The 21,704-nt window shown below is 45.5% G+C and overlaps 1 protein-coding gene and 1 non-coding gene across 3 annotated transcripts in view; one reads left to right on the top strand and one right to left on the bottom strand.

Annotated features, from left to right (window-relative positions):
- The window catches only part of LOC126416770 (zinc finger CCCH domain-containing protein 13), a 386,118-nt gene that overhangs the window by 207,577 nt on the left and 156,837 nt on the right, over nucleotides 1–21,704 (bottom strand). The window lies entirely within an intron of this gene.
- On the top strand, nucleotides 12,521–12,597 carry Trnas-cga (transfer RNA serine (anticodon CGA)). Its single transcript has one exon. It is a non-coding gene; the product is annotated as a tRNA-Ser (tRNA).

Here is a 21,704-nt window from a genome sequence, read left to right as displayed (position 1 = left end):
CTCCGTGTTGCTGGAATCTAGTTTCAAACCTGATTTGTTTCTTCTTTGTTTTCCCCAGTGTTAATCCTTTCTAGTACTGGTTCCACTTTTTCAGGATTTTTCAAATTTCATTTTGTTGTTTATTTTTTGATGACCTTCCTGACGCAACGTTAGTCTAGGTAACAGACGGGAGGGCAGACGAATGCACCATTTGTCTGTAAATTGTGTAAACTTACTGTGTTTTTTGTTCCTGAATCGTATTCACTGAGGAGAAATTTGTGGTAACCCAGTAATTGCCTAAAAGAACGTTAGAAACCACCTAAAAACCACACTCATGCTGGCTACTGTACCAACCCACGGATGTTAATTCACTGCGCTGACTCGACTTACTCCCGTATCTTGCAAGCTAGCGCGCAGTGCATTACGCTATATGAGCAGGTCAGTCTGAGAGCTGTTTAACTATTGTAATTTGTGTGTGTCCAACTAAAGTGTGATTTCACTCAAAACAGCGACTGGACGATAAAGCTGCGACTCGTGCATTGTGTCGCGTCCGGGGTGTGGGTTTTGCCAGGGATTGGGGGCCAGGGGTTCCTGCTGAAGGGAATTCAGCCGGTTGGCCGAAGTGAAAGGGAGACTTGATTTTCTGACTTAAATTCCGTGAACTACGCGTACAGCGTGGTGAGAAACAGTCTGAAAAGCTTGTAAGGGTGTTACAGGGTTGATTGTGCTGAGAAATAATTGTTAAGAAAAAAATTCGATACGTTGCGCCGTTTCCGACTTGCTTAGCGTTGAAATTTAGCTAACCAAGCAGTTGTGCGTGTAAGTTCAAACGGTCCGCCGGATATAATTATTATCCGTCGTTTTCATAGCGCAAATGTTTTTGAGAGGCTGAGTAGCGAGGATAGGGATCTTTTCCCTACATGGTTACGAACTGTATCTTAAGCACTTCATTGACTTCTGCCCCACTCTTAACTCTGTCCTTACTTTAGCTACTTTCAGTATTATCTCGAAGACTTGGTTTTTCGTCGTGGACAGGACTATCAGGCAAGTTTAGCGCAGAGTATCATGGTTTCTCTTCAGATATAACCGAACCAGCTGAATAAAATCGGCCGTGTTCTTTTTAGAGAAACCGTTCTAGCATTTGTGTTGCGCGATCTAGAAAAACTTTAGAAAACCTGAAACTGGGTTGCCGTACAGGGATTTGAATCGGCGTCCTCTCTCAGTATAGTACAGTTTTTTTTGCATGTTCCACTGATCATATTCGTGACAATTTACAATGTAGAATGTGACAGTAGGTTTACAATTAATATTTATATACACTATCCGTCCAGAGTTTCCATCACCTATCACAACTATGGATTTGTGGTTGAAACAGGGATTTCGTTTTGAATGTTTCCGTCACATCCCCGTTCTGATAATAAAACAAGTGTATATACACTCCTGGAAATTGAAATAAGAACACCGTGAATTCATTGTCCCAGGAAGGGGAAACTTTATTGACACATTCCTGGGGTCAGATACATCACATGATCACACTGACAGAACCACAGGCACATAGACACAGGCAACAGAGCATGCACAATGTCGGCACTAGTACAGTGTATATCCACCTTTCGCAGCAATGCACGCTGCTATTCTCCCATGGAGACGATCGTAGAGATGCTGGATGTAGTCCTGTGGAACGGCTTGTCATGCCATTTCCACCTGGCGCCTCAGTTGGACCAGCGTTCGTGCTGGACGTGCAGACCGCGTGAGACGACGCTTCATCCAGTCCCAAACATGCTCAATGGGGGACAGATCCGGAGATCTTGCTGGCCAGGGTAGTTGACTTACACCTTCTAGAGCACGTTGGGTGGCACGGGATACATGCGGACGTGCATTGTCCTGTTGGAACAGCAAGTTCCCTTGCCGGTCTAGGAATGGTAGAACGATGGGTTCGATGACGGTTTGGATGTACCGCGCACTATTCAGTATCCCCTCGACGATCACCAGTGGTGTACGGCCAGTGTAGGAGATCGCTCCCCACACCATGATGCCGGGTGTTGGCCCTGTGTGCCTCGGTCGTATGCAGTCCTGATTGTGGCGCTCACCTGCACGGCGCCAAACACGCATACGACCATCATTGGCACCAAGGCAGAAGCGACTCTCATCGCTGAAGACAACACGTCTCCATTCGTCCCTCCATTCACGCCTGTCGCGACACCACTGGAGGCGGGCTGCACGATGTTGGGGCGTGAGCGGAAGACGGCCTAACGGTGTGCGGGACCGTAGCCCAGCTTCATGGAGACGGTTGCGAATGGTCCTCGACGATACCCCAGGAGCAACAGTGTCCCTAATTTGCTGGGAAGTGGCGGTGCGGTCCCCTACGGCACTGCGTAGGATCCTACGGTCTTGGCGTGCATCCGTGCGTCGCTGCGGTCCGGTCCCAGGTCGACGGGCACGTGCACCTTCCACCGACCACTGGCGACAACATCGATGTACTGTGGAGACCTCACGCCCCACGTGTTGAGCAATTCGGCGGTACGTCCACCCGGCCTCCCGCATGCCCACTGTACGCCCTCGCTCAAAGTCCGTCAACTGCACATACGGTTCACGTCCACGCTGTCGCGGCATGCTACCAGTGTTAAAGACTACGATGGAGCTCCGTATGCCACGGCAAACTGGCTGACACTGATGGCGGCGGTGTACAAATGCTGCGCAGCTAGCGCCATTCGACGGCCAACACCGCGGTTCCTGGTGTGTCCGCTGTGCCGTGCGTGTGATCATTGCTTGTACAGCCCTCTCGCAGAGTCCGGAGCAAGTATGGTGGGTCTGACACACCGGTGTCAATGTGTTCTTTTTTCCATTTCCAGGAGTGTAGAAGACTAGGCCCTTTTGTTGTATATTTGACTGGCTGTTCATACAGACGGGCGTTGATGAGTATCCACAACAACACTGCAAACACTGAAGTCCTTTTGCCTAAGACGTTTGTATTCGAACAGGTCCTATTTGTTCAGTTATCTATTTAGCAATCAGTTCGCATTAGTTTACAGTACAGCATGTGCACCTAGCAGTATGTTTGTATATCTGATTACGTCCTAATGTGACGGAAGCAGGAGACTGGAATTGAAAAACGTACTGTAGCTGTAGCTCCGCACCTCGAACACTACTCTAGTAGGATAGCGGCAACAGAAGGTGGCGTAGCCCAACCTATAGTGCCAGTGCAAATGTTTCGCGATCTGGAACACACCGAATAACACTATACAGGGAAAATCAGTACGTATGTGTACAGAGTAAACGTCAGAGAACTAGTACTCCACCCGAAATTCGCGAGGGAGTATATTCGAGCTGCTCCAATCTCTATCACAACAGTGGAACGCCGTATTCGTGAACGGAGTTTAAAGGGCCAAAAGACCTTTATTGAGCACACAAAATAAGGTGAAAAGATTGCAAGGGACACATCAACATAAGAAGTGGAGTGTACAGCAATGGTGCAAGGTGTTTTTCACGGACTAATGTTTGTTCGAGGGTTTCATGGAGAACGTATGAAAAAAACAGTGTGTGACGCAAACCGTGAAGCACGGTAGAATGTCGATCATGGTTTGGGAATGTTTTGCGGGTGATAAGGTCAGTGATCCAGCGAAAATTAATGGAACGTCAAAGGAGGAAGGATATCACAGGATACCGATCAACAATACAGTTCCATATGACTACAGACTTACTGCTCGTGGGTTGCTCTGCACCAGGACAATGATCCCACACGTCCTTCTGACTTGTGCAGAGGGCATGTCAATAGAAAAGAGCAATACGGGAATGTGAAGGATTTAATTTGGCCAAGTCAGTCACCTGACTTAAATCCCATTGAAGTCCCGATGGAGACCAGAAAACTGAGGTAATCTAATGATGACGATCTATGGAAAAATTTACAGCCGTATTGGGCTGCAATATCTGCAAAAACACTACAAAATCTTATCCCCAGAATGCCAACGTTTGTACAGGTGTTCTGAGGGCAAAGGGCGGACACTTTGAAGAGGCTAAAATCTGAACGATAACGTATTTTACGTAATAAAAGAGAGAGAAAATATTTATTTTGTTCGTCTGGCTATTTTGTGCAGTGTGTTTGCACATCGAAATAAAGTACATAGTTTTTATCATGGAGGATGGAAAACGTTTGACCGGTGGTGTAGCCGGGTTTTTTAAAATCTTATTGTACACACATAGTATCTACTTAGAAAGTAATTTATTGAGTAAAAGCAGTTGTCAAGCGTAAATGATTTAAATCAGGTGATAAAACTTTCGTTTTCTCCAGCAGTTTAATGTACAAAAGGAAATGGTCAAATATTCTTATGATTGCATACTTTGCTCCCTTCCGTGCAAGAGCGAAGTTGAGTTCTTGACAGTGGGCGCTAATTTTGCTCCTAGCGTTATATTTATGTACGAAAGTTTATTTTCAAATTGTGTCTGACTCTTCACAACAGATTTCATTATAGAGTAAACGTATTGTGAAACTGTTGTTAGTATGTCAGTTTTTTAAACAGTTGCCTGAATGAAGTTCTATGACTGACACTGCTTATCGGAAGTCTCTATGTAATGAATATTTCGGGTTTAAGTGTGGAATAATTTGGTGTGACATACACAGAAGAGCCACAGAAACTGGTACAGCTTCCTAATATCGTGTAGGGCTCCCTCGAAAACGCAGAAGTGCTGCAACACGACGTGGCATGGACTCGACTAATGTCTGTAGTGGTGGAGCGAAGTGACACCATGAATCCTGCAGATCTGTCCATAAATCCGAAAGAGTACGAGGGGGCGGAGATCTCTGCTGAACAACACGTTGCAAGGTATCCCAGATATGCTCAATCGTGTTCATATCTGGGGGGTTTGGTGGCCAACGGAAGTGTGTAAACTTAAAAGACTGTTCCTTGACACACTCTGTAGCAATTCTGGACGTGTGAGGAGTCGTATTGTCCTGCTGGAATTGTCCAAGTCCGTCGGAATGCACAACGGACGTGAATGGATGTGGATGATCAGATAAGATGCTTACGTACGTGTCACCTGCCAGAGTCGTATCTAGACGTATCAGGGGTCGCGTATCACCATGAAACAAAACAGAATTCATCCTGAGTTTTTCAACTTTGCTATACTTTATGTATGACGTTCGTAAATTTCACGCTTTGCCATTGTCAAAAAACTTAAGTTTGGAGATCTGACGGGTGGTTTTTGATATCAATGGTCGAGCGTGAGGTTACCTGGCGTAAAGTGAAAATGAACTACTGTCGGGTTTTCAGCCGGGTAGCTTCATCAAGAGTTCGCTGTGAGTGGTGCCTAATACTGTTTTCGTCGTCGTTGTTGTCTTCAGGCTGAAGACTGATGAGATGTTGCTCTCTACGCTGTATATCCTGTGCAAGACTCTTCACCTCTCCCTAAATATTGCAACCGACATACACTTGAACCTGCATACAGCCTCGGCGTGCCTCTCTATTTTTACGCATCATCACACTTATCTCCGTTACCAAAGTAACTATTTCTTGGTGTTCCAGGATATGTACTATCAACCTATCGCTTCTTTTGGTCAAGTTGTGCATACATTTATTTTTTCGCCGATTCGCATCAGTATCTCTTGTTAAATAAGCAGTCTACAAAGTGATAATTGTTGAACTGTCTGAAATAAAATCGTCATAACTTCTGGATGGTTTGCGTTAGGACGTTCAAACTGCAGGCCGCGGGGCATGATGGGAATTAGTTTCATGCGAATATGGTTTGGTTTAGCAACGAAGCCGACTTTCATTTGGATAGGTTCGTCAATAAGCAAAATTTGCGCATTTGGGTGACTGAGAATCCGAATTTCGCAATTGAGACGTTCTCTTCACCCTCAACGGGTGATTGTGTGGTGTACTATGTCCAGTCACGCAATAATCGGTGTGATATTCCTTGATGGCACGGTGACTACCTAACGGTACGTGAAGGTTTTGGAAAATGATTTCATCCCCATTCTCCGAAGTGACCCTGATTTCGACGAGATGTGGTTTATGCAAGATGGAGCTCGACCCCATCGAAGCAGGAGATTGATGTCCTGGAGGAGAACTTTGGGGACCGCATTCTGTCTCTGGGGTACCCAGAGGCCACTGGCATTGGCTTAGATTGGCCGCCATATTCTCGGGATCTGAATACTTACGACTTCTTTTTGTAAGACTATATTAAAGACAAAGCAACGACCCCAAAACCATTGCCGAGCTGGAAACATCCATTTAGAAGGTCATCCACAGTATCGATGTTCCGACACTTCAGCGGGGCCACATCATCGCCAGTGATGGTAGTCACATCGAACATGTCACAAAACAAATCCGAATATGTGTAGTGACGTTTACATGTTGAACAAAGTGTGAGCACGCCGTAGTTTGTAACTAATTTACTTTTTTTTGTATAGTTCAATAATTGTCACCCTGTACCTCTCTAATCGTCAGCATTCTTCTGAAGCATCACAAAAGCTTGTATTCTGCTCTCATGTGTACCGTTAGTCTCCCAATTTTCCGTTTCATATAATGTCACACTAAAGACAAATCTTTTTGAAAAGACTTCCTTACGCTTAAATTCATATTAGATGTTGATAAAATTTCTCTTTTTAGAAAAGCTTTTCTTACTACTGGTAGGCTGCATTTTATACCCCTTTCGTCCGCAATCGTTGGTTGTTTTGCTTGGCAAATAGCAGAACTTACTTCGCTACAGTTAGTGCCTCATTTTGTAATCGCCTGAGTCCATTAGAAGGCACTCTGTGATCCTTGTTTTACTTTTGTTAATGTTCATGTTGTGACGCTAGGCCCCTACGAGCGGCGAGCGACACCACACAAGAGAGCACAATCGCTGGCCTTTTGAGAGGGAGGGAGGGGGGGGGGCGTGGTCGCTTGGCAGCGCCCAGAGGCCAGAAGCGAGGAGTCGGCGGCTGTCCGCTGCGCCCACAGCTGACAGCACTCGTCGCGTATCTGTACAAAGCGATTCGCCGACAGACGTGTATGTCGAGGTAGCAGGTCAGGAGGCAGCCGAGTTTCACCAGACGCACAAGGGGCGGTTGTCTGTGCTCGCTGCAAAAGTACGCGGCCGCCTAACGGACATTTTAAAACCGAAGACGCAATAAAAAGTACATCAAGCGCCGTAGTAGTGTAAGAGATAAGCTTATCGGATTAAAGATCTTGTCGAGGCAGCGCAGTTGAGTTTACGCTAAATCTCGTAGCACAGTTAGTTTAAGAGCTACAGAGTCATAAAATTAATAACTTCTTTTGTGCTGACTGAACAGAGCTGAGAGATGGCTCAAAAGAACCATAATTCAAGAATGAAATTTTCACCCTAGAGCGGAGTGTGCGCTGATATGAAACTTCCTGGCAGGTTAAAACAGTGTGCCGGACCGAGACCCAAACTCGGGACCTTTGCCGTGCAAGGCAAAGGTCCCGAGTTCTAGTCTCGGTCCGGCACACAGTTTTAATCTGCCAGGAAGCTTCAACCATAATTCAGTTTAGAGTGTTGACAGATTATCGAAAGTTCTCTATTTAAATTTGTGTGCTTTGGAACTTTTCCCGGGCCGGCCGGGGTGACCGAGCGATTCTAGACGCTACAGTCTGGAGCCGCGCGACCGCTACGGTCGCATGTTCGAATCCTGCATCGGGCATGGATGTGTGTGATGTCCTTAGGTTAGTTAGGTTTAAGTAGTTCTAAGTTCTAGGGGACTGATGACCTCAGCAGTTAAGTCCCATAGTGCTCAGAGCCATTTGAACCATTTTTTTGAACTTTTCCCTATTTTGCAAGTAATTTTAGTAAAGAACATTATTAATGTTAATTATAAGTAAGATACTCGATGCAGCGTATAGAAGTGTGTGAAGAAATGGAAGAAGGGAAGCAAGAAGTTGCTATCGATATAAACACTGATCAGCTGGAACTTTATGATCGATGTAAACCCGTACAAGCGATAGCAGCCTCACCCGGCGATGAATGACTGTTAGTCAGAGACACGCACGGTGCTTGTAGTATCAATGAGCGTGCTATTTGAGTTTGCCCGAAGGGTGGATTGTGAAAGCCCGCAGGTTCGCCACAAAGATTTCGGAAACTACGCGGCTTGTCGGGTGTTCGAGGAGTGGCGTGATGAGTGTCTTCAGCACGTGGCGAAACAAGCTGACACCACGTCGTGGGGTTGGGAAGCCACCCCTCGTTACAGATGTCGGACATCGTGGGCTTGGCAGACCGGTAAAACACGACAGGTGGCGAACTGTGGCGGAGCTAACATCAGACTTTAATGCTGGACAGAGTACCAGTGTATCTGAACACACAGTGCAACGAACACTCCTAACGATGGGCTTCCGCAGCCGACAACCCATGCATGTACCAATGTCAACATCATGACATCGGCAATTAAGATTGAAATGGGCACGTGACCATCGGCACTGGACTTTGGAGCAATGGCAGAGCGTTACATGGTCTGATGAATCCTGAAAGCTTCTTCATCACGCCGATGGGAGACCGCGAATACGTCGCCTTCCAGGGGAACAGCTCCTTGACAACTGTATGGCGGGACGGAGAGAAGCTGGCGGCGGCTACATTGTGCTCGGTGTAACATTCACGTGAACTTCCATGAGTCCAGTGGAGCTCGTGCAAGGCACCGTGACGGTCAAGGACTATCGTACACTGGTTGCAGACCACATACACCCCTTCATGACGACCACGTTTCTCGAAGGCAGTGGGATTTTTCAACAACAGAACGCGCAATGTCACAAGGCCACCAGTGTGATGAAGTGGTTCGAAGAGCACAGTGGCGAGTTCCAACTGATGAGCTGGCCGCCCAACTCTCCAGATCTGAACCTGATTGAACACGTCTGGGATGTGATTGAACGTGGCGTCAGAGCTCATCACCCCCTCCCCGGAAATTAAGGTGTGTGCAGATGTGGTGCCAACTCCCTTCACTGACCTACCAAGGCTGACTGCTTCCATGCCACAAAGCATCGCCGCTGATATCCGTCCCAAAGGTGGGCATACCAGCTGTTAAGTACGTGGTCATAATGTTCTGGCTAATCAGTATATGACGAATGTTTTCCTTGTATTAAGCTGATGATCCTTGTAAAATGCTCCTTGCACAAATATGTTACTGACAGGAAATATTTGCGACAGTCAGCAAACGCAGCGGCATGTAAGCTAGCAGGGACTGTCACTTTACGTAGGCAGCTCTGGATTTAGAAATGTTACCAACTCTGAATGTTTTATGTGAAGGTGGGAATACGGAAGGAAATTAAACATTTGTGTGTTGATCAGTAGACATTTAAACTGCATGCGACTCGCAATGTGATTGAGTTTGAGGAATTCATAAATGCAGTAGGTTTTATAAACTCTTTCATTCAAACAATATCTCTGTCATTGTACTTTGCTAAGAAAAGACAACGCTGTTCCGAGACTTGATGGCTTTATGAGATTTCAGTGTACATGAAAGTAAAAGCACGCATCTTATCCCAGGGCCCTTAACAGATATTTTGGAAACCCCCAAGGGAGAGCTGGAGACGCAGTGTCATGGCCTCTTTTCGAGATCCTGTCCCTTCCATTCAACTGATCTCCCAAGTCCTTTGTGTCTCTAACAGAATTATGAAGTTATATTCAAGCCTTATAACTTTATTTTTTCTCCTTCAACTTTTCCAGATTTCTCCTTGGTTTCGTTAACATCGAATAACGTCGGTCATTGTCTCATACTCTTCTCAACTACTGTTTTCCTTCGAGCTCTTTGACTCTTATAACTCCAGTCTGGTTTCTGTACAAATTGTACACAGCCTTCGCACCCTGAATTTTATCTCTGGTACCTTTGGAATTTCAAATAGTGCTTTACTGACAAAAGCTTTTTCTAATGTTAATAATTCTGTAATGTGAGTTTTTTTTCAGTCTATCTTCTATGGTAAGTCGTAGCGCCACTATTGCCTCAGGTGTAACTCGACTAAGCAATAAAATTAAAGGATCACTTTTTCGAAACCCTATAATTGTCTCCCACTGTGACGCATAAGTTTGAAATTTGGCTAAGAGGTGCCTACAGTCCCCCTCCGTAGTGGTGCAAAAGTGTCACCCTCATGATCGGAGACGCTCCAGACAACAAGGTTTCGACGCTTTGCCACAGCTCAGCAGTGCATGTGAGCTGTAAGGTGGGTTAACGACGTCGCATTGGCACTTAATTTCTCCACAATTCTGCCCAACGCCATTGTGGACCTGCTCCCCCAGAAGCCAGTGTAATGGAACCGGTCTGTGCTGCTATTTTTGCCACGTATTGTATAATACTCGCATTAAATTGAAGAGACGATCACACGGAATGAAAATTGTAACTTCGTGTTTAATGTTCAAAATGGTTCAAGTGGTTCTGAGCACTATGGGACTGAACTTCTGAGGTCATCAGTCCCCTAGACTTAGAACTACTCAAACCTAACTAACCTAAGGACATCACACACATCCATGCCCGAGGCAGGATTCGAACCTGCGACTGCAGCGGTCGTGCGGTTCCACACTGAAGCGCCTATAACCGCTCGGCCACTGCGGCCGGCCGTGTTTACTGTAATTCTGATAAAATTACTAAGTCTCCGGTAATGCATCGATCATGACAATGTTATAGTCGAAATCTAGATCTGCAATAAATCACGAATTTTTGCGACTGTTTGGTGCCCTCCTTAAAATTTTAATATTCGCTGGTAACTGTGCACACAGGCATCCAACGGATTCCATTTTAATTACATACTCATATTTTCTTCTATAAACATAAATAACGTGTGAAAATGACCTAAGATTTATTTTTCAGAAAAGTAACGATTTTCATATTTCAAATTTATTTCTAAACTGCTAATATTTGTAAAAGAACTAATAGTGTATTAATGTCTCTGGATGCAGGTAGTAGTTGGTGGTGGTTGTTGGGATGTTTAAGGGGGACTAAAGGTAGTAGTTGTTAAGGTATTGGCGCGAGTAGTAGTTTTGGTGAAGCAGGTATGGAGTTGATCTGTTTAAATGAATTGATTGTATCAGAATGGAGGTCGATTTGCGACTTTACACAGAAACATGAGATGAAGAAAGTAAAATGAGTGACGGAAGAAATAGGAACTAGCAGTATTGAAATTTTAAAAGCAAACCCGATCGCATCGCATGGACAATTACTGTTTCCAGCGAGCTATGATTTCAATAAGCTACAAATATCGACGAGGAGCTACAAGCACATACGAGTAATTTGTTTTATTAAGTATTTCGAAGTTCTTGCTAGCTTAAATAGCTGCACTGACTTATGTTACTATGTCTCTAAAAGTGCACATGATTAATAATTGGTTTTTAGATGTAATAGAGAGGGATTTGTAGTACCGGATACTGGACCAGGCAACTACGATACGGAACAGAACTAGGCGCACACACTGGTGCCTACGAAACGATACGTTACAAAGACAAAAGTAAAATTTCACTTATATCGACACAGACAGCTTATCCGCTTGCCCTCGTATGTTCACAATGGACATATATACTCGGCAATCCAATGAACGGTGCGTGGCGGAGGTACCCCGTATTACTGCTAGTCATTTCCTTTCCTGTTCCACTTGCAAAAAGTAGAAGGGAGAAACGGCTGTCTATACGCCTTCGTATGAACCCTCTTTTTTCATATCATATCTTGGTGGTCCTTACGTATGTTGGAGGCAGAAGAATCGTTCTGTAGTTCTTTTCAATGCCGGTTCTCTAAATTTCTCAATAGTGTTCCTCGAAAAGAATGTCGCCTTCCCTCCAGAGATTCCTATTTGAGTTGAGAAGCATCCACGTAACACTTCCCTGTCGTTCGAACAGGTCAGTAACAAATTTAGCAGCCCGCCTCTGAATTTCTTCGATTTCTTCTTATAATCCGACCTAGTACAGATCCCAGACACTTGAGCAGTACTCAAGAATAGGTCACACTAGCGCCCTGTATGCCGCTTCCTTTACAGGTGAATCATCTTCTCCTGAAATACTCCCAATTAAACATAGTTAACCATTCGCTTTCCGTTCCACAATTCTCACATCCCCGTTCCATTTCGTACCGCTTTGATATATTAATTAAACGACGTGGCTCTGTTTGCAGGACACTAATAATGGTGTATCCGAACATTACAGGTTTGCTTTTCCTACTCATCCACATTAACTTGTATTTTTGGCCATTTACAGCAAGCTGACATTAGCCGGCCGCTTCAGTCTGGAAGCGCGCGACTGCTACTGTCGCAGGTTCGAATCCTGTCTCGGGCATGGATGTGTGTGATGTCCTTGGGTTAGATAGGTTTAAGTATCCAGAATGAGATTTTCACTCTGCAGCGGAGTGTGCGCTGATATGAAACTTCCTAGCAGATAAAAACTGTGTGCCGGACCGAGACTCGAACTCGGGACCTTTGCCTTTCGCGGGCAAGTGCTCTACCAACTGAGCACGACTCACGCCCCGTCGTCACATCTTTACTTCTGCCAGTATCTCGTCTCGCACCTTCCAAACTTTACAGAAGCTGTCCTGCGAGACGAGATACTGGCAGAAGAAAAGCTGTGAGGACGGGGCGTGAGTCGTGCTTGGGTAGCTCAGTTGGTAGAGCGCTTGCCCGCGAAAGGCAAAGGTCCCGAGTTCGAGTCTCGGTCCGGCACGCAGTTTTAATCTACCAGGAAGTTTCGGGTGTAAGTAGTTCTAAGTTCTAGGGGACTGATGACGTCAGATGTTAAGTCCCATAGTGCTCAGAGCTATTTGAACCAAGCTGCCATTCATCGCACCAACTAGAAATGTTGTCTAAGCCATCTAGTATTCTCCTACAGTCGCTCAGTTCCGAAACGTTACCGTACACCACTGCGCCATCAGCGAACAACCGCGGATTGCTGCCCTCCCTGTCTGCCAAATCATTAATGTATGTAGAGAATAGCAGTGGTCCTATCACAGTTCACTGGGGCACTGCTGGCTGTACCCTAGTCTCTGATTCTGTTCAGCCCTGTACTTTTTTAGCGCTCCTACCTGCTCGTACACAAATGCACGTTCGCGAACGGGAACACATAAACGCTGGAGAACAAAGACAGGGCTGCTGCTCCAGACACGCAGAGGCGGGCGTCGGCGCGTTCGGCCGCGGTCACGGGCAGTAAACAGCGCGCTCCAGCCGCCGGTACAGTTACTCGCAGCGACCGAGTATGCGCGCAAGGACACCCACTGCAGCGGCCGCTGCTGCCGCTCTGCTGACGAAACGGACGCGGCAGTTTCTCTGCACGCACCTGCGCCGCTCACACCGATACATCCCACTGCCGACTGCTCCTAAGGCACCAACACCAGTTCTCTTCACCTACATCTACACTCCGTGAGCCACATTATGGTGTGTGGCAGAGATCTCCGCCGTCATTCTCCTCTTTTCCTGTTCCAGTCACGAATGGTGCGTTTGAAGAGCCGTGGTCGATGATTATACATGATTTAAAGGGAAAGTTTTGCGAGATCCGTGTATTAAAATAGGTGGCGAGAAATCAAATGAAATAATGTGGCGCGTCCACTTTGACCAGAGACTTAGCTTTGACCAGCATATCGAGCAAGTCAATAACAAAACTTAATGACTATATAATAAGATAATCAGTATAGGGCAGAGGAGATTTAATCTCGCAACAGATATAATGAAATTATGTCATGACAATCTGCCTGTCTCGATTGTGGGTTATGGAGCTACCCGCTGGGTCCACAGGCTCAGGCTGTTGAGACCAACCATGCCCCTGAGGAGGCGTTAAAGGAATATAATAATAACATCTACTGGAGCATTCGAGGCCACACTTACAGATTGGTTACGAAATGTCATGGGCCTACGCCCTATCGATCTCATAATCACACAAACGACGGCCACCTGTTGGATAAACGAACAAGAATTTACCAAAGTTGAACAGATAATGGGAAAGAGCATGTTACAACATCAAAGAAATCGAGCGATTAGTCTTCTAACTGTGGCAAAATGATTGGAGCCACCCGGAGACAGCCAGGAGAGTGTACAGTCTGTTACCTTCTACATCTACATCTACATTTATACTCCGCAAGCCACCCAACGGTGTGTGGCGGAGGGCACTTTACGTGCCACTGTCATTACCTCCCTTTCCTGTTCCAGTCGCTTATGGTTCGCGGGAAGAACGACTGCCGAAAGCCTCCGTGCGCGCTCGAATATCTCTAATTTTACATTCGTGATCTCCTCGGGAGGTATAAGTAGGGGGAAGCAATATATTCGATACCTCATACAGAAACGCACCCTCTCGAAACCTGGACAGCAAGCTACACCGCAATGTAGAGCGCCTCTCCTGCAGAGTCTGCCACTTGAGTTTCCTAAACATCTCCGTAACGCTATCACGCTTACCAAATAACGCGCCGCTCTTCTTTGGATCTTCTGTATCTCCTCTGTCAACTCGACCTGGTACGGATCCCACACTGATGAGCAGTAGTCAAGTATAGGTCGAACGAGTGTTTTGTAAGCCACCTCCTTTGTTGATGGACTACATTTTCTAAGGACTCTCCAATGAATCTCAACCTGGCACCCGCTTTACTAACAATTAATTTTATATGATCATTCCACTTTAAATCGTTCCGTACGCATACTCCCAGATATTTTACAGAAGTAACTGCTACCAGTGTTTGTTCCGCTATCATATAATCATACAATAAAGGATCCTCCTTTCTATGTATTCGGAATACATTACATTTGTCTATGTTAAGGGTCAGTTGCCACTCCCTGCAAAAAAATGGTTCAAATGGCTCTGAGCACTATGGGACTTAACATCTATGGTCATCAGTCCCCTAAAACTTAGAACTACTTAAACCTAACTAACCTACGGACATCACACAACACCCAGTCATCACGAGGCAGAGAAAATCCCTGACCTCGCCGGGAATCGAACCCGGGAACCCGGGCGTGGGAAGCGAGAACGCTACCGCATGACCACGAGCTGCGGACACACTCCCTGCACCAAGTGTCTGTCCGGTGCAGATCTTCCTGCATTTCGCTGCAATTTTCTAATGCTGCAACTTCTCTTTATACTACAGCATCATCCGCGAAAAGCCGCATGGAACTTCCGACACTATCTACTAGGTCATTTATATATATTGTGAAAAGCAATGGTCCCATAACACTCCCCTGTGCCACGCCTTCCGGATGTGAAAGGATTAAATTAAGTTGTATAATACCAACAAGAGGATTGGTACTGGGACAAATCCGGTGCATTTTCATAGGATTGGAGAAAGGCCAACACCACCCAGAACGTTCATCGTTTACTGCGTGATGTTGAGCAATTGAGTCGTCTAATAAAGCTAGTCGATATTATATCGACCCACGTACAGAACAACTGTAGCGTTGTGACCATAGGTGAGAAAAGCCATGTGTGCTGTGTAGCAGACATTGGCCGCAAATCTAGTCAATATTAATAGAAAAGATTGCGATCAAAAACATCATCAAGGGTTGATAGTCCTGGAAAACAAGTTTATTACTTATACTGTCTCGAGAAGGTGGAACACGTGTGTTGAGAGTGAGATAACCTTATACGAATCAGCGCAAGCTAAGGACAGGTAGAAAAAGATTCAGGACAGAATCTGATAGACATTTTGCCTCTTAGCCTTCTAAAACTTATCCATAGCTAATAATAATGACGATCCAGCGGTAAAAACAGTATGAGCACCTGTAAGTTAGTAATATACTTTTGAAAGTCATAGAATCTTAATTATTTTGGATTGAAACAGTTGTTTGGCTAGATGGGACAACCCGCACACGTCCACGAGGTTAGGGGAAGGTAATGGCCCATCTTAAGTGTGCATGCAGGAAATGTTTGTAAGAGAAGCATTATCTACCAGTTTATAAGTGTTATATAAAAGTTGTAATGTCAGTTTACTAGAGGTCTGTTCTTTGTTAATCTAGATAACAGACCAATATGGTAAATGTAGATGTAGATGTTGTTGGTAAGGCTCCGTGCGAGTTCGAATCTATCTAATTTTACTTCCAAGATCTGTGACTACTCTAGGAACGTACCCTCTCTTAACCCCTTAACTGATGTGGACGAGTTAACTCATGCTCCGCCGCTCCTCAGCTGCCGTAGACGTTTTCAAACGCGGCCCATTGGTTTTCCTGAAGCTCTAATGACGTGTTTCGTGTCCTGTTCCGTCGATTTCTTACTACTGCGGACGAGTTACTTCCATATTTAGGTGAACAGAGAAGTTTCGAATAATTACAATACAGCATACGTGCCGCTTTGCGAGCTATGATTTGCAAAAAAAGCCCATTTCCGGTATCTTAAACCGTTTATGAAATGTGACGTTTTGTTATCACCACGTGATTCCCGATGGATAGATGGGTGCAATTGGGCGCGTTACACGTGACAGTCCATCAGCCATACAAACCAATAACTCGAGAACGCAATGAGATATCGTTCTGCTCTCAATTTTAAATAAAGTTTCGACATTTTATCTACATTTCATCCACAGCAATTTACTAGTATGAGCTAAAATCATTCACACGCGAAGTTTACGGAACTCTGCAGCGGAGTGTGCGCACAATTTTAATGTGCCAGGAAGTTTCATATCAGCGCACACTCCGCTGCAGAGTGAAAATCTCATTCTGGAAACATCCCCCAGGCTGTGGCTAAGCCATGTCTCCGCAATATCCTTTCGTTCAGGAGTGCTAGTTCTGCAAGGTTCGCAGGAGAGTTTGGAAGGTAGGAGACGAGGAACTGGCAGAAGTAAAGCTGTAAGGACAGGCCGAGAGTCGTGCTTGGGTAGCTCAGTTGGAAGAGCACTTGCCCGCGAAAGGCAAAGGTCCCGAGTTCGAGTCTCGGTCCGGAACACAGTTTTAATCTGCCAGGAAGTTTCAGTGCGTTCCTTAATTTGATGCAGCGCAATAATTATGACCAATAACGAAAACCAACTGTCCTTTATCGGGTGAAGATTTCAGACTGTAAGGTGTGCGAAAATGAGATTTTTCATCAAATAGTTTTCTTACTATCGGCTAGTAAGTACTTCGTAGCGGCCTTGACGCCGTCTCTGCACAGGTAGCGGCCGGCACCTGGCGAGCTGCACAGCCACAATAAACCCACCCTCAGCGAGTAATGCAGGGGGCAAGTCTGTGGCAGCGATAAAGGTATTTCAAACAGGAGGCCTAAACCACACCGCGTTGCACAACGGCTTCCTTCCAGCCTGCCGCTAGTGTTGAATGAGCATCTGAGTGACGCTTAAACAAACTTATGAAAAAATGTGCAGCTCTTCTTTGAATCGTTTGTGTTTTCTCAATCAAACCTATCTGCTAATGGGCCCAGACTAACGAACAGTATTCAAGCTTAGCTCGAATTAGGATTTTGTAAGATACCCATCCTTCATGGCTGGACTAAACCTCCTGAGGATTCTTCCAGTAAATGTCACAGCGCCACCTGCCTTCCCTACGATTAGTTTCATGTGGTCGTTCCTCTATAAATCGCTCTGAACATGTTCTCCCTGACGGTTAATGAGATCTGACTGCTGCAAGTTATTGGCTCTGAGCACTATGGGACTTAACATCTATGGTCATCAGTCCCCTAGAACTTAGAACTACTTAAACCTAACTAACCTAAGGACAGCACACAACACCCAGCCATCACGAGGCAGAGAAAATCCCTGACCCCGCCGGGAATCGAACCCGGGAACCCGGGCGTGGGAAGCGAGAACGCTACCGCACGACCACGAGATGCGGGCGCTGCAAGTTATTATTCGGTTATCGCGCGGTCGTATAATAAAGAGCCTTTCGGCCTGTTTCTGTGCAATAAGTTTAGTTTGTTTGTACTGAGGATCAGCTTCGAATCTTTCGCAACAATTTTCTAGCGTTGCGCCACCAACGTATAGAACCGCATCGTGCATGAACATCCCCACCCGTTCTCTGACTTTATTCACAAGGTCATTTACACACAGCGTGGCCAGAAACAGTCCGATAAGCTTGTAAAGGTTTTGCAATATAGGGTGTGCTGAGAAATAACTGGTAAACATGAAATTCGATGCGTTGCGCCGTTTCCGAGTTCACTGGCATTGAAGTTACCCAATCACGCCACTCCGCGTGCAAATTCAAATGGTCCGCCAGATCCATAAAGTCAGTTGTTCTCATAGAGCAGATGGTAGAGCCATGAGACTGCTCAGCCTCTAGCTCGGGTTCGATCCTTACTACCGTCACGTCCAGTTTTCGTATCGCTTTTTTGTTCGGTTTTGGGAAACCAAACGAAGACCATCGTATCTGGCGGGCCTCTTGAATTTGCGCGCATAATGCTGAAACGGCGCAACAATTAGTTCTCTGCATAATCTACCCTGAAACACCCTTAGAAGCTTTCCGGACTGTTCCTGACCACCCTTTATGTTCCGTGATCAATAATGATGCTACGAGGGCAGTTCAATAAGTAATGCAACACATTTTTTTTCTCGGCCAATTTTGGTTGAAAAAACCGGAAATTTCTTGTGGAATATTTTCAAACATTCCCGCTTCGTCTCGTATAGTTTCATTGAATTCCGACAGGTGACAGCGCTGTACGGAGCTGTTAAAATGGCGTCTGTAACGGATGTGCGTCGCAAACAACGGGCAGTGATCGAGTTTCTTTTGGCGGAAAACCAGGGCATCTCAGATATTCATAGGCGCTTGCAGAATGTCTACGGTGATCTGGCAGTGGACAAAAGCACGGTGAGTCGTTGGGCAAAGCGTGTGTCATCATCGCCGCAAGGTCAAGCAAGACTGTCTGATCTCCCGCGTGCGGGCCGGCCGTGCACAGCTGTGACTCCTGCAATGGCGGAGCGTGCGAACACACTCGTTCGAGACGATCGGCAGATCACCATCAAACAACTCAGTGCTCAATTTGACATCTCTGTTGGTAGTGCTGTCACAATTGTTCGCCAGTTGGGATATTCAAAGGTTTGTTCCCGCTGGGTCCCTCGTTGTCTAACCGAACACCATAAAGAGCAAAGGAGAACCATCTGTGCGGAATTGCTTGCTCGTCATGTGGCTGAGGGTGACAATTTCTTGTCAAAGATTTTTACAGGCGATGAAACATGGGTTCAGCACTTCGAACCTGAAACAAAACGGCAATCAATGGAGTGGCGCCACACCCACTCCCCTACCAAGAAAAAGTTTAAAGCCATACCCTCAGCCGGTAAAATCATGGTTACAGTCTTCTGGGACGCTGAAGGGGTTATTCTGTTCGATGTCCTTCCCCATGGTCAAACGATCAACTCTGAAGTGTATTGCGCTACTCTTCAGAAATTGAAGAAACGACTTCAGCGTGTTCGTAGGCACAAAAATCTGAACGAACTTCTCCTTCTTCATGACAACGCAAGACCTCACACAAGTCTTCGCACCCGAGAGGAGCTCACAAAACTTCAGTGGACTGCTCTTCCTCATGCACCCTACAGCCCCGATCTCGCACCGTCGGATTTCCATATGTTTGGCCCAATGAAGGACGCAATCCGTGGGAGGCACTACGAGGATGATGAAGAAGTTATTGATGCAGTACGACGTTGGCTCCGACATCGACCAGTGGAATGGTACCGTGCAGGCATACAGGCCCTCATTTCAAGGTGGCGTAAGGCCGTAGCATTGAATGGAGATTACGTTGAAAAATAGTGTTGTGTAGCTAAAAGATTGGGGAATAACCTGGTGTATTTCAATGCTGAATAAAACAACCCCTGTTTCAGAAAAAAAATGTGTTGCATTACTTATTGAACTGCCCTCGTAATACACTCCCTTGAAGTATGCCCGAAATTAATTTTACATTTGAAGATTTCTCCCCGTTAATAATGACAGGCTACGTTCCAGTGAGGAGGAACTCTTCAGTTCACTCACTAAATTGGTCTGATTTTCTGTACGCTCCTGTTGTCTCTGGTGACTGTGAGGAACACATCAAAAATCTTCCGTAAGTCAAGGGACACGGGTGCCTTTATCTGCTGCCTTCTGGGTCTCATGGACGAACAATTCATTGCTTGCGGTACTCAAGTTGATTCCTACTGATGAAATAGTTAGTCTCCAAAAAGGTCGTAATTCGCGAGCATGATATTTCACAGTTCCTCAGAAGTACATTGTAGCTCCTTAACCGCAGTGCTTTTCAGGACAATTTTAAACTGCCTTCCCTTTGCAGGCCTTGAAATAATCCCTGAAATATGACCCATCTTATCAATTATAATCTGACCTACCTCTCCTACATCAGATGATGGCTGTAGTCCCTCTTTCCTTGCAGAGATGCAGTTAAGATCGTTCTCTATAACCAACACCCTGTCTATTGATTCTCCGTAATACCACCCGCACGTCGTTTTTCATACAACGCCATCACCAATCCTATCAGCATCCAATAATAACCAAGAGCCCAAGCAACATCATACTCACAGTATTCAGGACTACATCATAATCAACATCTGACCTTTTCAATGATCTACAGCCTCACGTTGTCCAAAAAGGATTTGAACTTGGTGCCTACGCCTAAACCTATGCCTTAAACTGATTGTATTAGTTCTATCGAAGTAGCTGTTAGATCTCTTTCAAGCGATGCAGCCGAAGAAATAAGGCGTGAAACATGTCACATACTTACAGGAGTTCTTTCTCAAAACGCCTGAGATGCGTCAATATTCGACATATGGCGCTAAACTGACACACAGCGGTCATGCAGGAAAACCTATGCACTTGCGCCGCCTCGTCAATTTTCGGTATAAAGTCACTACGCGCATTAGCAAACTACAGCCTAAAATTCACCTGAAGATGGTTGAACGACCATCACCCGAAATATCGTGGCAAGATGGCAATCTCATCCGGCTAAACGGCCGAAACCTTGCTGAACACAGTAATAATCTTGATATAGTGGCATCTGGCAATATTACTGGTCTAGGAACATAGTTACTTATCACTATCAGCGTCGATATATGCGTGTGGGGGGGGGGGGGGGGGGGAGGAGAGAGAGAGAGAGAGAGAGGAGGGCAATAGAAAGAGAAAGGTTACAGATTTTAAAACGCAAGGCTTCTTTATGATTTTCTTGAAATCTGATAAGCCTATTTATTCAGTAAGGCACTGATGTATTCAGTTGTGAGTATACCGACAATAAATTTTCTTAAACCTTGCTGGATCGCTCTCGAATCGCCTCTGCTGGGGTTTTGGAGAATGCAACGAAAAAACCATCCCGGCTCAGAGCGGAAAGGTTGTTTTCAAGGCTGAAGGAAAATGAAAGTTGCCGCGGTACCTCGCCTTCACCCGTGACGCTAAAACGGGCGCAGGGTTCATTTGTTTATGACCGTGCGGATTGTCAGTTTATTGCACGTAGTAAACACTAAATGTGTATTGCATTCTCAGTGTGTATACTGTTGTACAACTGGAAGACGGCTGTAGGTCGTTTTCATAATTGTGGACATACTTTTTGTAGTGTATCGTGTTGAATGTTTCCGTGTTTGTCATAAAAGAACAGGCTTGTTGGAGTAAAAAGATCCAATTGACAATTATCACATTGCAAATCGAAACTGTTTTGGGACGTCTATCAAAATAGAAAGATAAAATTTTGAAGATTTTTCCGTTATCTTATCAAGAGGACAAGAACAATTTTTCTGGGTGATGAGCGACAATAGAATACTCTCTCTCTCTCTCTCTCTCTGCCGTATATCCGACAGTCATCTATCTTGCAGTTCTACGATGGTGACCGAAACTACCTCGGTTCTTAGCCGGGGATGCTGCAAGAATAGAAAAGAAAAAAAGAAAAGTCGAGGCTGTGTCTATGACACGGATAAG

This window comes from Schistocerca serialis, chromosome 8 (genome assembly GCF_023864345.2).
Source record: "Schistocerca serialis cubense isolate TAMUIC-IGC-003099 chromosome 8, iqSchSeri2.2, whole genome shotgun sequence".
In the NCBI taxonomy this organism is placed as follows: Eukaryota; Metazoa; Arthropoda; class Insecta; order Orthoptera; family Acrididae; genus Schistocerca; species Schistocerca serialis.
This window is presented reverse-complemented; position numbering and strand designations above follow the sequence as displayed.